This window comes from Ziziphus jujuba, chromosome 10 (assembly GCF_031755915.1).
Source record: "Ziziphus jujuba cultivar Dongzao chromosome 10, ASM3175591v1".
NCBI classification, from domain to species: domain Eukaryota; kingdom Viridiplantae; phylum Streptophyta; class Magnoliopsida; order Rosales; family Rhamnaceae; genus Ziziphus; species Ziziphus jujuba.
In genome coordinates, this window is record NC_083388.1 from 4,769,563 (window position 1) to 4,783,284 (window position 13,722).

Sequence of the window (13,722 nt, forward strand, 5' to 3'; positions counted from 1 at the left end):
CGGTGCTCCTAGAACAAAATTCACAGACAGTCAAATAAATTAATATTTTATTCGGGTAAATAATACCCGGTACCCGGGGGGTCAAAACACAAACGATATCTAGAATTTACGAGTTATATACCGAATCGAAGCTCGAGTGATGCTAATCACAGATCCGGTCTTAATTTTCGATGATCGTACCCGACGGGGTCGGAATTTTATCGGGAAGCTTTTCGGGTTTCGGCTCTGCAATTCTCCCAAACCGTCGCGAATTGGTGGAAACGGAAGTCGGATTTGGGTTCAGGAGGTCGAACACTGCGGACTGGAGCTGGCCGGAATTTTCGGGGTACTCGCCGGAACAGTAATTTCCGGCGGGCCGCCACGTCACCGGCAACCGTCGCCGGAACAGTATTTTCCGACGGTGGCCGTTTGCTGTGAAATTTTGTAGATTTGTAGATCGTGAGGAGAGCAATCCAACGGGACCGACGGTGAGCAAAACGGAGGTCGGACGGCGGAGAAATCACCGTTTGAAGATTTTCGACCCCTCGCCGGAAAACGCTCCGATCCCGGCGCGTCGGTGGTCCGATGGCCGTGATTTTTGGTGGGTAGGCCGGACTTGAGGAGAGGATGCTGGGTGTATGGCGCGTGTACTGTATATCGGCCGGCATAGTGCCGATTCGCGGTGGCCGGCGGTGGAGGGGGAAAAATCGCCGCCAAACTTCGGACGTCCGATCCGGGCGCGTCCGGCGGCCGTTCGCCGTGAAATTTGGAGGTTTTGCCGGAAATGAGGTGGGCAATCTGGCTGGCCGGTGCGTGTACAGTAACTAGGCCGGAAAAACGTGAAAATGACCGGCGGCCGGCGGGTCCTCTCTCTCTCTTTCTCTCTCCTCTCTCTCTTTCTCTCTCTTCTCTCTCTTTCTCTCTCTTCCCCGAGAGTTTTTCAAAATTAAAACCCTGCGTGACACTGTTCATGCCACGTGGACCACTCAGAAGCTGACACATGGCATTTCACTGTTCACGACCCAAAAACATTAAAATAATACGGTATCCGGTAAACTTCAAACGTCCATAACTTTTTAACCACATGTCCGATTTAAGCGTGCCGCTAGTCTATGAACTCGTATCGACGAGTACTTTACAACCATACAAGAGTCAACTCACAATTACATCACAAGAAAAAGTCAACTCCGGCACCTTTTAGACAGTTTAAACTTCAACTTGTTTTGCCCATAACTTTCAAACCGTAGCTCCGTTTTCGACGTGCTACTAGTATACGAACTCAGAGCGTCATGCACTTCGCCACGGTACCCTGGTCAACTCGAAATTCCCACCGAGTCAAAAAGTCAACTTTTGACCCCTTTGGTCAACGGTCAACCTCGGTCAACGTGCACGGATTCCGGTGCGATTTGGGACGGGGTGTTACAGCCTTCCCCCCTTACAAAAATTTCGTCCTCGAAATTTCCGCGCGTCACTGGAACAAACAAGGGTTCTGATCACGCACCTGCGCTTCGGGCTCCCATGTCGCTTCCTCGACTAAGTAGTTCCTTGCCAACCAATCCATGCCCAACACTACTTCAAGTTCGGATAGATCCAACAGGATCAGGTCTGCTTCCATCACTTGATCTGTGAAATCGTCGGGCGTAGTCCTGGCTCCATGCTGCGTCATAGCAAACACCCGGCCTTGACTTGTCTGCTGGGGTCTCCTTCCTCTACCTCGACTCGATCCTGCAGACGGCTGGACTGATCCCGAAGAAACTCCTACTGGCTGACTCCCCTGGGAACTCTGTCCTGGAAATATCCCCGTATGCTGTGTCCGTCGACCTGCTTCTAGCACACTGCCGCTACCATAAGGGCAATCCCTCCTTATGTGGCCTGGCTGCCCACACCGAAAGCATAAACCATCCATCTGACACCGCCCAGAATGATCCCCCCTACAAAGTGGACAAATCCGCGGAGAACCAATGCGTGACTGCTGATACGAGCTTGCATCCACACTGATCGAATGGCGAGCTGGCTGGGGCATGTGATAACTATCTCTCCTCTGGAATCTGCCTCGTGGGCTTAACCCATCACTGTCTGAGCCTGAGCTATGGCTCTTCTTAGCTGCCCCTTGTCGAGGTACTCCGCTATACGAACCTTCGAATGATCTGCGCCTCGCGGGTCTGTGTATCTCCTCCTGTCTCTCTAGCTCGAGCACTGCATCCCTGGCGGACTGATAGGTGGGATGTACTGATCCAGAAAGGGTGTAGCCGATGCTCTCTTTCAATCCGTCTATGAACCTCACCTTCTTCGTGTGATCGTCGGGAATTAGGTGCATGTAGAATTCTGATAGTTCTCGGAATCTCCTCTCGTACTCTGTCACCGTCATGTTCCCTTGTCGTAGTTCCTCGAACTCTCTCCTTCTTGCTTCACGGTAGGCAGGAGGACAAAACTCTATCAATGGCAGTTGTTCATCCCAGCTACCACGAAACTGCATAATGCAAGACCTTAGCAGGTCTTCTAATGTCTGAATTGTGCACTCTGCTTGTCCATCAGATTGCGGGTGAAAAGCGGTGCTGTAGTTAAGTCTTGCTCCTAGTGCATCAGCCAATTTCCGCCATAGTCGTGAAGTAAAGCGCGGATCTCGATCGGAGACGATGGCTAACGGTACTCCATGAAGACTTACAATGCGTTGCACGAACAACTAAGCTAACTTCTCGGGTGAAAAATGTTCTCGTACCGGTAGGAAGTGTGCTGACTTGGTGAGACGATCAATGATTACCCAAATGCCGTCGTACCTTCTAGGTGTGGAAGGAAGCTTGAATACGAAGTCCATGTTGAGTTCTTCCCACTTCCACACGGGAATCGGTAAAGGTTGGAGTAGTCCCGAAGGCTTCTGTCTTTCTGCTTTCACTTGTTGACAAATCAAACACTTTAATACGAAGTCTGCCACTTCTCTCTTCATACCAATCCACCAATAATACTTAACAAGCGTCCGGTACATCTTGGTACTTCCCGGATGCATCGCATACATCGAGCTATGCGCCTCCTCCAAAATCTCCTTCTTGAGTCCTGGGATATCCGGAACGCAAAGTCGTCCTTTATACACGAGGGCTCCATCCCTCCTTATGGAAAATTCCGGATCAAGACCTTCTTGTACCTTGCCCTTAATTGTCCTCAACTTAGGATCTTCCATTTGGGTCTCTACTATACGATCCACCAACACCGGTCGTACCTGGAAGCTAGCCATAAGAACTCCTGAAGCATGCATCCTTAAACCAACAACCAACTCTCGTAACTCGATCAGCAATCCAAAAGGTAAGATTAGAACTTAAGTCTAATTTCCTCAAATACTGGTATCACCAAGTTAAGGTTGAGATTAATTCACTTGTCTTCGATTACCCTCCTAGTACTTACAATTATAAAACCCTTGCTCCTCATTGATTAACCAATAGTCTTAACCTCGACAAACATCAATCTTTCTTTTAACTAAATTCATCAAGGTCATGAATAAATTCTCAACATCCAAATACCATTCTTGAAAACTCTAAGTTTCCCTCATTTCAAATAAATTCCATGAATCCACACCTCAAGCAATAAGAAATTTAAATCTTAATTCTAGCATCACCACCAATACTATGAACAAATCACTAGATCCTTAACCCAATAAAGTATTCCACACTCCTTAAATTCTAACTCCGTCCCAAAAATCATACTCCTTATCATTGTAAATTATCACCAACAATATCAACCACCTTGAATCGATAAAGCACCACCAATACGAACCTTAAATCTCCAAGGAAATAAGATATCAAGATCTTAGCTTCTAGAATGAAACTAACCATGCTTAAACATCCAACCATGCCTAAGGAATCATCCTCATCTCATTAACCTCATCAACCACCAAGTAGAACTTTAGTCGCTATCCGGAGCTTGCTTGATTCTCTAAACGCTGTCGTACCTTCTCTTTGTGAATGATAGTTTAAGCACGAAATCCATATTTACATCTCCCTACTTTTACTTATCGGTGACCTAAGTACCTTTATTCGGATCTTGCAACTTCCTTTATCGTGCCAAACCACCATGTCATCCAGTGAGCATTCCATACATCTTGGTACCCTTGGGGTGTATCGCATACTTTGAATCGCGTGCTTCCTTTAAGATCTGCTTTTTGAACTCAACGATACCCTGCTTTGGATTCTCGACTGGCGATACTTAACCCTTAAGTCGCTCTTGGAAAAACCATAACATAAAACAAATAATAAAATATATTTTTCAAATATACCTAACTTGCATAGGCAATTGTTAAAACTCCACATTGAAAATCATATCTTAAAATCCATAGCATAAAATAAAATATGCACGCTTGTAATGGAGGTACGTACGACACCTTCTACATGTTACGTAATCCATGATTCCAACTGTCGCCGACACTCTGCTACCAATACAAACCAGGGTGGTTGCCTATATTGGCCGTCCAATCCCCTGGACTTGTAGGCAACATGATCATGGGGCTAGCTCTACATGGACCACATTGGTTCGCCGCCCCCATATGGTACAGTATAATATCAACAATATAACATACAGATACATGTACGAGCACAAACCAAACATACTTGAATAAAACACCTTTAGTTTCAAATACCACTTTGAAAAGCATTTAAATTTTGATAATCGATCGGGAAAATATTTTGACGCCTTGAAATCGATCGACACACATCCTTAGGCAATCATCCTTCTTCTCCATGAACGAAACGGATACCATTCACGATGATAAGCTTGACCTTCAAAAAGAAAAGGCATCCTCGACCATCGACTAGGCCATAGGAATTTCCCGTTAGGCTAGATGATCCTAATTGACACCCTCGAAGATTAAAGTTATTCAAACTCGGGCAACGAATTTACTTCGAGACAAACAGAAAGAACGCTTTCACACGGGTAAAACGAGAGATCAAACACGGATAGGATGCACAACAATGCACAGTCCCTTAGGAATACTAGAACCTAGAGCCCTGATACCAACTGTCAGGACCCGTCCAGAATTCCTTCCCCGGAACCCTAGACAGCCCTGATCCCAGGGAAACCCTACCGAACCCTCCAACGGAAAATCCGGCAGAGCCTCCCCTAAGGGATTTACTTACCACAAATTTACCTGCACTGAAAACACACTTCTAAAAACATCCCCTTATTCCTCCCACAAACTACAAATTGGTTCCACAAATTGCAGCACTTCAAAAGAAAACAACAGCAGCAACCCAGTGCAAGATAAATACAACAAGAGTGAAGAATTATTACAACTGCAATAAAAGAAGAACAGGGTACAGCACGAACTAAAACAGCGAGGAAGATCAAGTCCGCTCCGAGTGAACACCGACAACCTGGTACCTAGAGGAACGGAATTTAAGAGTGTGAGATGCTAATCATCTCAGTGAGCGACCCTACTACTATACCATATAATATCACAGTAATAAGTATAAATAATAATTATTTGGAAATAATATTTTCTCTCAAAACCCTTAAGATTCTCTCAGTTGGAAAGGTTCCCTTTTTAAAACAATTTCACAAAACCCTTTATCCATATTCCCCGAAAACCAAGACATCAATTAAATACCAGAAGCGGTAACAATTATATTTTTAATTCCAATTCAGTTTCCAAACATTTTATTTTTAAAACACAGTTCTGAAAATCATTTGATGCACCCACTATATACCAGTGGCGCCAACAGTACCCAGCATCCCAAGGTACCGCCAGACAGGAGGTTATAGAAAGAAACCGGCATACGGTCGCGTGGCGTCCCACTGCGCCGCTGCTAACCTGGTGTCCCGGCCAAAGGGGGGTGGCCGCCCTCTCCGATGGCATCCACAGGACACCCTCATAATATCAACCGCGCGCTACTCACACCCACCTGCGCGCTAATCACATCACCTGCGCGCTAATCACATCACCTGCGCGCTAATCACACCCACCTGCGCGCTAATCACAACCGTGTGCACACTAACCATATCACATATACCATATCACATAATCAGAACACCAGTACGTGCACGGTGCATCTAAAAATTATAAAATCCATAAATTTAAATCATAAAACAAATTTCACATTTTTCATAAGCATAGCGGGCATAATCCATCCGCTTGAACCGGGAAATTCTCCACAATTTCCTTATAATCCATACCATAAATTCCATGATTTTCAAATCCACCAACTCCCAAATCCATCAATTCAAATATCCACATTTTTCCAAGCATAAATAATTTCTCGAAATATCATAATCAAATCTCATAATATTACATGGGCATATTTTATAAAAATTGAAATCACCAACATAACCAAATATTTTCTTCGAAATATTTGAAAATCAAATCATGCCCAATTTACCATTAAAACCACACCAATTTCAAAATCCTCAAAACCATAAAATAATTTCACATGGCATAAATTGGTGAAATACACATTTTCTTAAATTCGATAAATTCACAAATAATTCCACAATAATTCAATAAATATTTGGCACATAGGAATTAAATTCCAAATATTTAATTCACACATAATATATTCATCAATTAAATTCCCCAAAATTAATTTGAAGGTGGGTCACTCACCTGGAGCACGCAATTAACCCATGATCCACTACGGGATCAATTCTACGACTCACCGGTGCTCCTAGAACAAAATTCACAGACAGTCAAATAAATTAATATTTTATTCGGGTAAATAATACCCGGTACCCGGGGGGTCAAAACACAAACGATATCTAGAATTTACGAGTTATATACCGAATCGAAGCTCGAGTGATGCTAATCACAGATCCGGTCTTAATTTTCGATGATCGTACCCGACGGGGTCGGAATTTTATCGGGAAGCTTTTCGGGTTTCGGCTCTGCAATTCTCCCAAACCGTCGCGAATTGGTGGAAACGGAAGTCGGATTTGGGTTCAGGAGGTCGAACACTGCGGACTGGAGCTGGCCGGAATTTTCGGGGTACTCGCCGGAACAGTAATTTCCGGCGGGCCGCCACGTCACCGGCAACCGTCGCCGGAACAGTATTTTCCGACGGTGGCCGTTTGCTGTGAAATTTTGCAGATTTGTAGATCGTGAGGAGAGCAATCCAACGGGACCGACGGTGAGCAAAACGGAGGTCGGACGGCGGAGAAATCACCGTTTGAAGATTTTCGACCCCTCGCCGGAAAACGCTCCGATCCCGGCGCGTCGGTGGTCCGATGGCCGTGATTTTTGGTGGGTAGGCCGGACTTGAGGAGAGGATGCTGGGTGTATGGCGCGTGTACTGTATATCGGCCGGCATAGTGCCGATTCGCGGTGGCCGGCGGTGGAGGGGGAAAAATCGCCGCCAAACTTCGGACGTCCGATCCGGGCGCGTCCGGCGGCCGTTCGCCGTGAAATTTGGAGGTTTTGCCGGAAATGAGGTGGGCAATCTGGCTGGCCGGTGCGTGTACAGTAACTAGGCCGGAAAAACGTGAAAATGACCGGCGGCCGGCGGGTCCTCTCTCTCTCTTTCTCTCTCCTCTCTCTCTTTCTCTCTCTTCTCTCTCTTTCTCTCTCTTCCCCGAGAGTTTTTCAAAATTAAAACCCTGCGTGACACTGTTCATGCCACGTGGACCACTCAGAAGCTGACACATGGCATTTCACTGTTCACGACCCAAAAACATTAAAATAATACGGTATCCGGTAAACTTCAAACGTCCATAACTTTTTAACCACATGTCCGATTTAAGCGTGCCGCTAGTCTATGAACTCGTATCGACGAGTACTTTACAACCATACAAGAGTCAACTCACAATTACATCACAAGAAAAAGTCAACTCTAGCACCTTTTAGACAGTTTACACTTCAACTTGTTTTGCCCATAACTTTCAAACCGTAGCTCCGTTTTCGACGTGCTACTAGTCTACAAACTCAGAGCGTCATGCACTTCGCCACGGTACCCTGGTCAACTCGAAATTCCCACCGAGTCAAAAAGTCAACTTTTGACCCCTTTGGTCAACGGTCAACCTCGATCAACGTGCACGGATTCCGGTGCGATTTGGGACGGGGTGTTACAGCCTTCCCCCCTTACAAAAATTTCGTCCTCGAAATTTCCGCGCGTCACTGGAACAAACAAGGGTTCTGATCACGCACCTGCGCTTCGGGCTCCCATGTCGCTTCCTCGACTAAGTAGTTCCTTGCCAACCAATCCATGCCCAACACTACTTCAAGTTCGGATAGATCCAACAGGATCAGGTCTGCTTCCATCACTTGATCTGTGAAATCGTCGGGCGTAGTCCTGGCTCCATGCTGCGTCATAGCAAACACCCGGCCTTGACTTGTCTGCTGGGGTCTCCTTCCTCTACCTCGACTCGATCCTGCAGACGGCTGGACTGATCCCGAAGAAACTCCTACTGGCTGACTCCCCTGGGAACTCTGTCCTGGAAATATCCCCGTATGCTGTGTCCGTCGACCTGCTTCTAGCACACTGCCGCTACCATAAGGGCAATCCCTCCTTATGTGGCCTGGCTGCCCACACCGAAAGCATAAACCATCCATCTGACACCGCCCAGAATGATCCCCCCTACAAAGTGGACAAATCCGCGGAGAACCAATGCGTGACTGCTGATACGAGCTTGCATCCACACTGATCGAATGGCGAGCTGGCTGGGGCATGTGATAACTATCTCTCCTCTGGAATCTGCCTCGTGGGCTTAACCCATCACTGTCTGAGCCTGAGCTATGGCTCTTCTTAGCTGCCCCTTGTCGAGGTACTCCGCTATACGAACCTTCGAATGATCTGCGCCTCGCGGGTCTGTGTATCTCCTCCTGTCTCTCTAGCTCGAGCACTGCATCCCTGGCGGACTGATAGGTGGGATGTACTGATCCAGAAAGGGTGTAGCCGATGCTCTCTTTCAATCCGTCTATGAACCTCACCTTCTTCGTGTGATCGTCGGGAATTAGGTGCATGTAGAATTCTGATAGTTCTCGGAATCTCCTCTCGTACTCTGTCACCGTCATGTTCCCTTGTCGTAGTTCCTCGAACTCTCTCCTTCTTGCTTCACGGTAGGCAGGAGGACAAAACTCTATCAATGGCAGTTGTTCATCCCAGCTACCACGAAACTGCATAATGCAAGACCTTAGCAGGTCTTCTAATGTCTGAATTGTGCACTCTGCTTGTCCATCAGATTGCGGGTGAAAAGCGGTGCTGTAGTTAAGTCTTGCTCCTAGTGCATCAGCCAATTTCCGCCATAGTCGTGAAGTAAAGCGCGGATCTCGATCGGAGACGATGGCTAACGGTACTCCATGAAGACTTACAATGCGTTGCACGAACAACTAAGCTAACTTCTCGGGTGAAAAATGTTCTCGTACCGGTAGGAAGTGTGCTGACTTGGTGAGACGATCAATGATTACCCAAATGCCGTCGTACCTTCTAGGTGTGGAAGGAAGCTTGAATACGAAGTCCATGTTGAGTTCTTCCCACTTCCACACGGGAATCGGTAAAGGTTGGAGTAGTCCCGAAGGCTTCTGTCTTTCTGCTTTCACTTGTTGACAAATCAAACACTTTAATACGAAGTCTGCCACTTCTCTCTTCATACCAATCCACCAATAATACTTAACAAGCGTCCGGTACATCTTGGTACTTCCCGGATGCATCGCATACATCGAGCTATGCGCCTCCTCCAAAATCTCCTTCTTGAGTCCTGGGATATCCGGAACGCAAAGTCGTCCTTTATACACGAGGGCTCCATCCCTCCTTATGGAAAATTCCGGATCAAGACCTTCTTGTACCTTGCCCTTAATTGTCCTCAACTTAGGATCTTCCATTTGGGTCTCTACTATACGATCCACCAACACCGGTCGTACCTGGAAGCTAGCCATAAGAACTCCTGAAGCATGCATCCTTAAACCAACAACCAACTCTCGTAACTCGATCAGCAATCCAAAAGGTAAGATTAGAACTTAAGTCTAATTTCCTCAAATACTGGTATCACCAAGTTAAGGTTGAGATTAATTCACTTGTCTTCGATTACCCTCCTAGTACTTACAATTATAAAACCCTTGCTCCTCATTGATTAACCAATAGTCTTAACCTCGACAAACATCAATCTTTCTTTTAACTAAATTCATCAAGGTCATGAATAAATTCTCAACATCCAAATACCATTCTTGAAAACTCTAAGTTTCCCTCATTTCAAATAAATTCCATGAATCCACACCTCAAGCAATAAGAAATTTAAATCTTAATTCTAGCATCACCACCAATACTATGAACAAATCACTAGATCCTTAACCCAATAAAGTATTCCACACTCCTTAAATTCTAACTCCGTCCCAAAAATCATACTCCTTATCATTGTAAATTATCACCAACAATATCAACCACCTTGAATCGATAAAGCACCACCAATACGAACCTTAAATCTCCAAGGAAATAAGATATCAAGATCTTAGCTTCTAGAATGAAACTAACCATGCTTAAACATCCAACCATGCCTAAGGAATCATCCTCATCTCATTAACCTCATCAACCACCAAGTAGAACTTTAGTCGCTATCCGGAGCTTGCTTGATTCTCTAAACGCTGTCGTACCTTCTCTTTGTGAATGATAGTTTAAGCACGAAATCCATATTTACATCTCCCTACTTTTACTTATCGGTGACCTAAGTACCTTTATTCGGATCTTGCAACTTCCTTTATCGTGCCAAACCACCATGTCATCCAGTGAGCATTCCATACATCTTGGTACCCTTGGGGTGTATCGCATACTTTGAATCGCGTGCTTCCTTTAAGATCTGCTTTTTGAACTCAACGATACCCTGCTTTGGATTCTCGACTGGCGATACTTAACCCTTAAGTCGCTCTTGGAAAAACCATAACATAAAACAAATAATAAAATATATTTTTCAAATATACCTAACTTGCATAGGCAATTGTTAAAACTCCACATTGAAAATCATATCTTAAAATCCATAGCATAAAATAAAATATGCACGCTTGTAATGGAGGTACGTACGACACCTTCTACATGTTACGTAATCCATGATTCCAACTGTCGCCGACACTCTGCTACCAATACAAACCAGGGTGGTTGCCTATATTGGCCGTCCAATCCCCTGGACTTGTAGGCAACATGATCATGGGGCTAGCTCTACATGGACCACATTGGTTCGCCGCCCCCATATGGTACAGTATAATATCAACAATATAACATACAGATACATGTACGAGCACAAACCAAACATACTTGAATAAAACACCTTTAGTTTCAAATACCACTTTGAAAAGCATTTAAATTTTGATAATCGATCGGGAAAATATTTTGACGCCTTGAAATCGATCGACACACATCCTTAGGCAATCATCCTTCTTCTCCATGAACGAAACGGATACCATTCACGATGATAAGCTTGACCTTCAAAAAGAAAAGGCATCCTCGACCATCGACTAGGCCATAGGAATTTCCCGTTAGGCTAGATGATCCTAATTGACACCCTCGAAGATTAAAGTTATTCAAACTCGGGCAACGAATTTACTTCGAGACAAACAGAAAGAACGCTTTCACACGGGTAAAACGAGAGATCAAACACGGATAGGATGCACAACAATGCACAGTCCCTTAGGAATACTAGAACCTAGAGCCCTGATACCAACTGTCAGGACCCGTCCAGAATTCCTTCCCCGGAACCCTAGACAGCCCTGATCCCAGGGAAACCCTACCGAACCCTCCAACGGAAAATCCGGCAGAGCCTCCCCTAAGGGATTTACTTACCACAAATTTACCTGCACTGAAAACACACTTCTAAAAACATCCCCTTATTCCTCCCACAAACTACAAATTGGTTCCACAAATTGCAGCACTTCAAAAGAAAACAACAGCAGCAACCCAGTGCAAGATAAATACAACAAGAGTGAAGAATTATTACAACTGCAATAAAAGAAGAACAGGGTACAGCACGAACTAAAACAGCGAGGAAGATCAAGTCCGCTCCGAGTGAACACCGACAACCTGGTACCTAGAGGAACGGAATTTAAGAGTGTGAGATGCTAATCATCTCAGTGAGCGACCCTACTACTATACCATATAATATCACAGTAATAAGTATAAATAATAATTATTTGGAAATAATATTTTCTCTCAAAACCCTTAAGATTCTCTCAGTTGGAAAGGTTCCCTTTTTAAAACAATTTCACAAAACCGTTTATCCATATTCCCCGAAAACCAAGACATCAATTAAATACCAGAAGCGGTAACAATTATATTTTTAATTCCAATTCAGTTTCCAAACATTTTATTTTTAAAACACAGTTCTGAAAATCATTTGATGCACCCACTATATACCAGTGGCGCCAACAGTACCCAGCGTCCCAAGGTACCGCCAGACAGGAGGTTATAGAAAGAAACCGGCATACGGTCGCGTGGCGTCCCACTGCGCCGCTGCTAACCTGGTGTCCCGGCCAAAGGGGGGTGGCCGCCCTCTCCGATGGCATCCACAGGACACCCTCATAATATCAACCGCGCGCTACTCACACCCACCTGCGCGCTAATCACATCACCTGCGCGCTAATCACACCCACCTGCGCGCTAATCACAACCGTGTGCACACTAACCATATCACATATACCATATCACATAATCAGAACACCAGTACGTGCACGGTGCATCTAAAAATTATAAAATCCATAAATTTAAATCATAAAACAAATTTCACATTTTTCATAAGCATAGCGGGCATAATCCATCCGCTTGAACCGGGAAATTCTCCACAATTTCCTTATAATCCATACCATAAATTCCATGATTTTCAAATCCACCAACTCCCAAATCCATCAATTCAAATATCCACATTTTTCCAAGCATAAATAATTTCTCGAAATATCATAATCAAATCTCATAATATTACATGGGCATATTTTATAAAAATTGAAATCACCAACATAACCAAATATTTTCTTCGAAATATTTGAAAATCAAATCATGCCCAATTTACCATTAAAACCACACCAATTTCAAAATCCTCAAAACCATAAAATAATTTCACATGGCATAAATTGGTGAAATACACATTTTCTTAAATTCGATAAATTCACAAATAATTCCACAATAATTCAATAAATATTTGGCACATAGGAATTAAATTCCAAATATTTAATTCACACATAATATATTCATCAATTAAATTCCCCAAAATTAATTTGAAGGTGGGTCACTCACCTGGAGCACGCAATTAACCCATGATCCACTACGGGATCAATTCTACGACTCACCGGTGCTCCTAGAACAAAATTCACAGACAGTCAAATAAATTAATATTTTATTCGGGTAAATAATACCCGGTACCCGGGGGGTCAAAACACAAACGATATCTAGAATTTACGAGTTATATACCGAATCGAAGCTCGAGTGATGCTAATCACAGATCCGGTCTTAATTTTCGATGATCGTACCCGACGGGGTCGGAATTTTATCGGGAAGCTTTTCGGGTTTCGGCTCTGCAATTCTCCCAAACCGTCGCGAATTGGTGGAAACGGAAGTCGGATTTGGGTTCAGGAGGTCGAACACTGCGGACTGGAGCTGGCCGGAATTTTCGGGGTACTCGCCGGAACAGTAATTTCCGGCGGGCCGCCACGTCACCGGCAACCGTCGCCGGAACAGTATTTTCCGACGGTGGCCGTTTGCTGTGAAATTTTGCAGATTTGTAGATCGTGAGGAGAGCAATCCAACGGGACCGACGGTGAGCAAAACGGAGGTCGGACGGCGGAGAAATCACCGTTTGAAG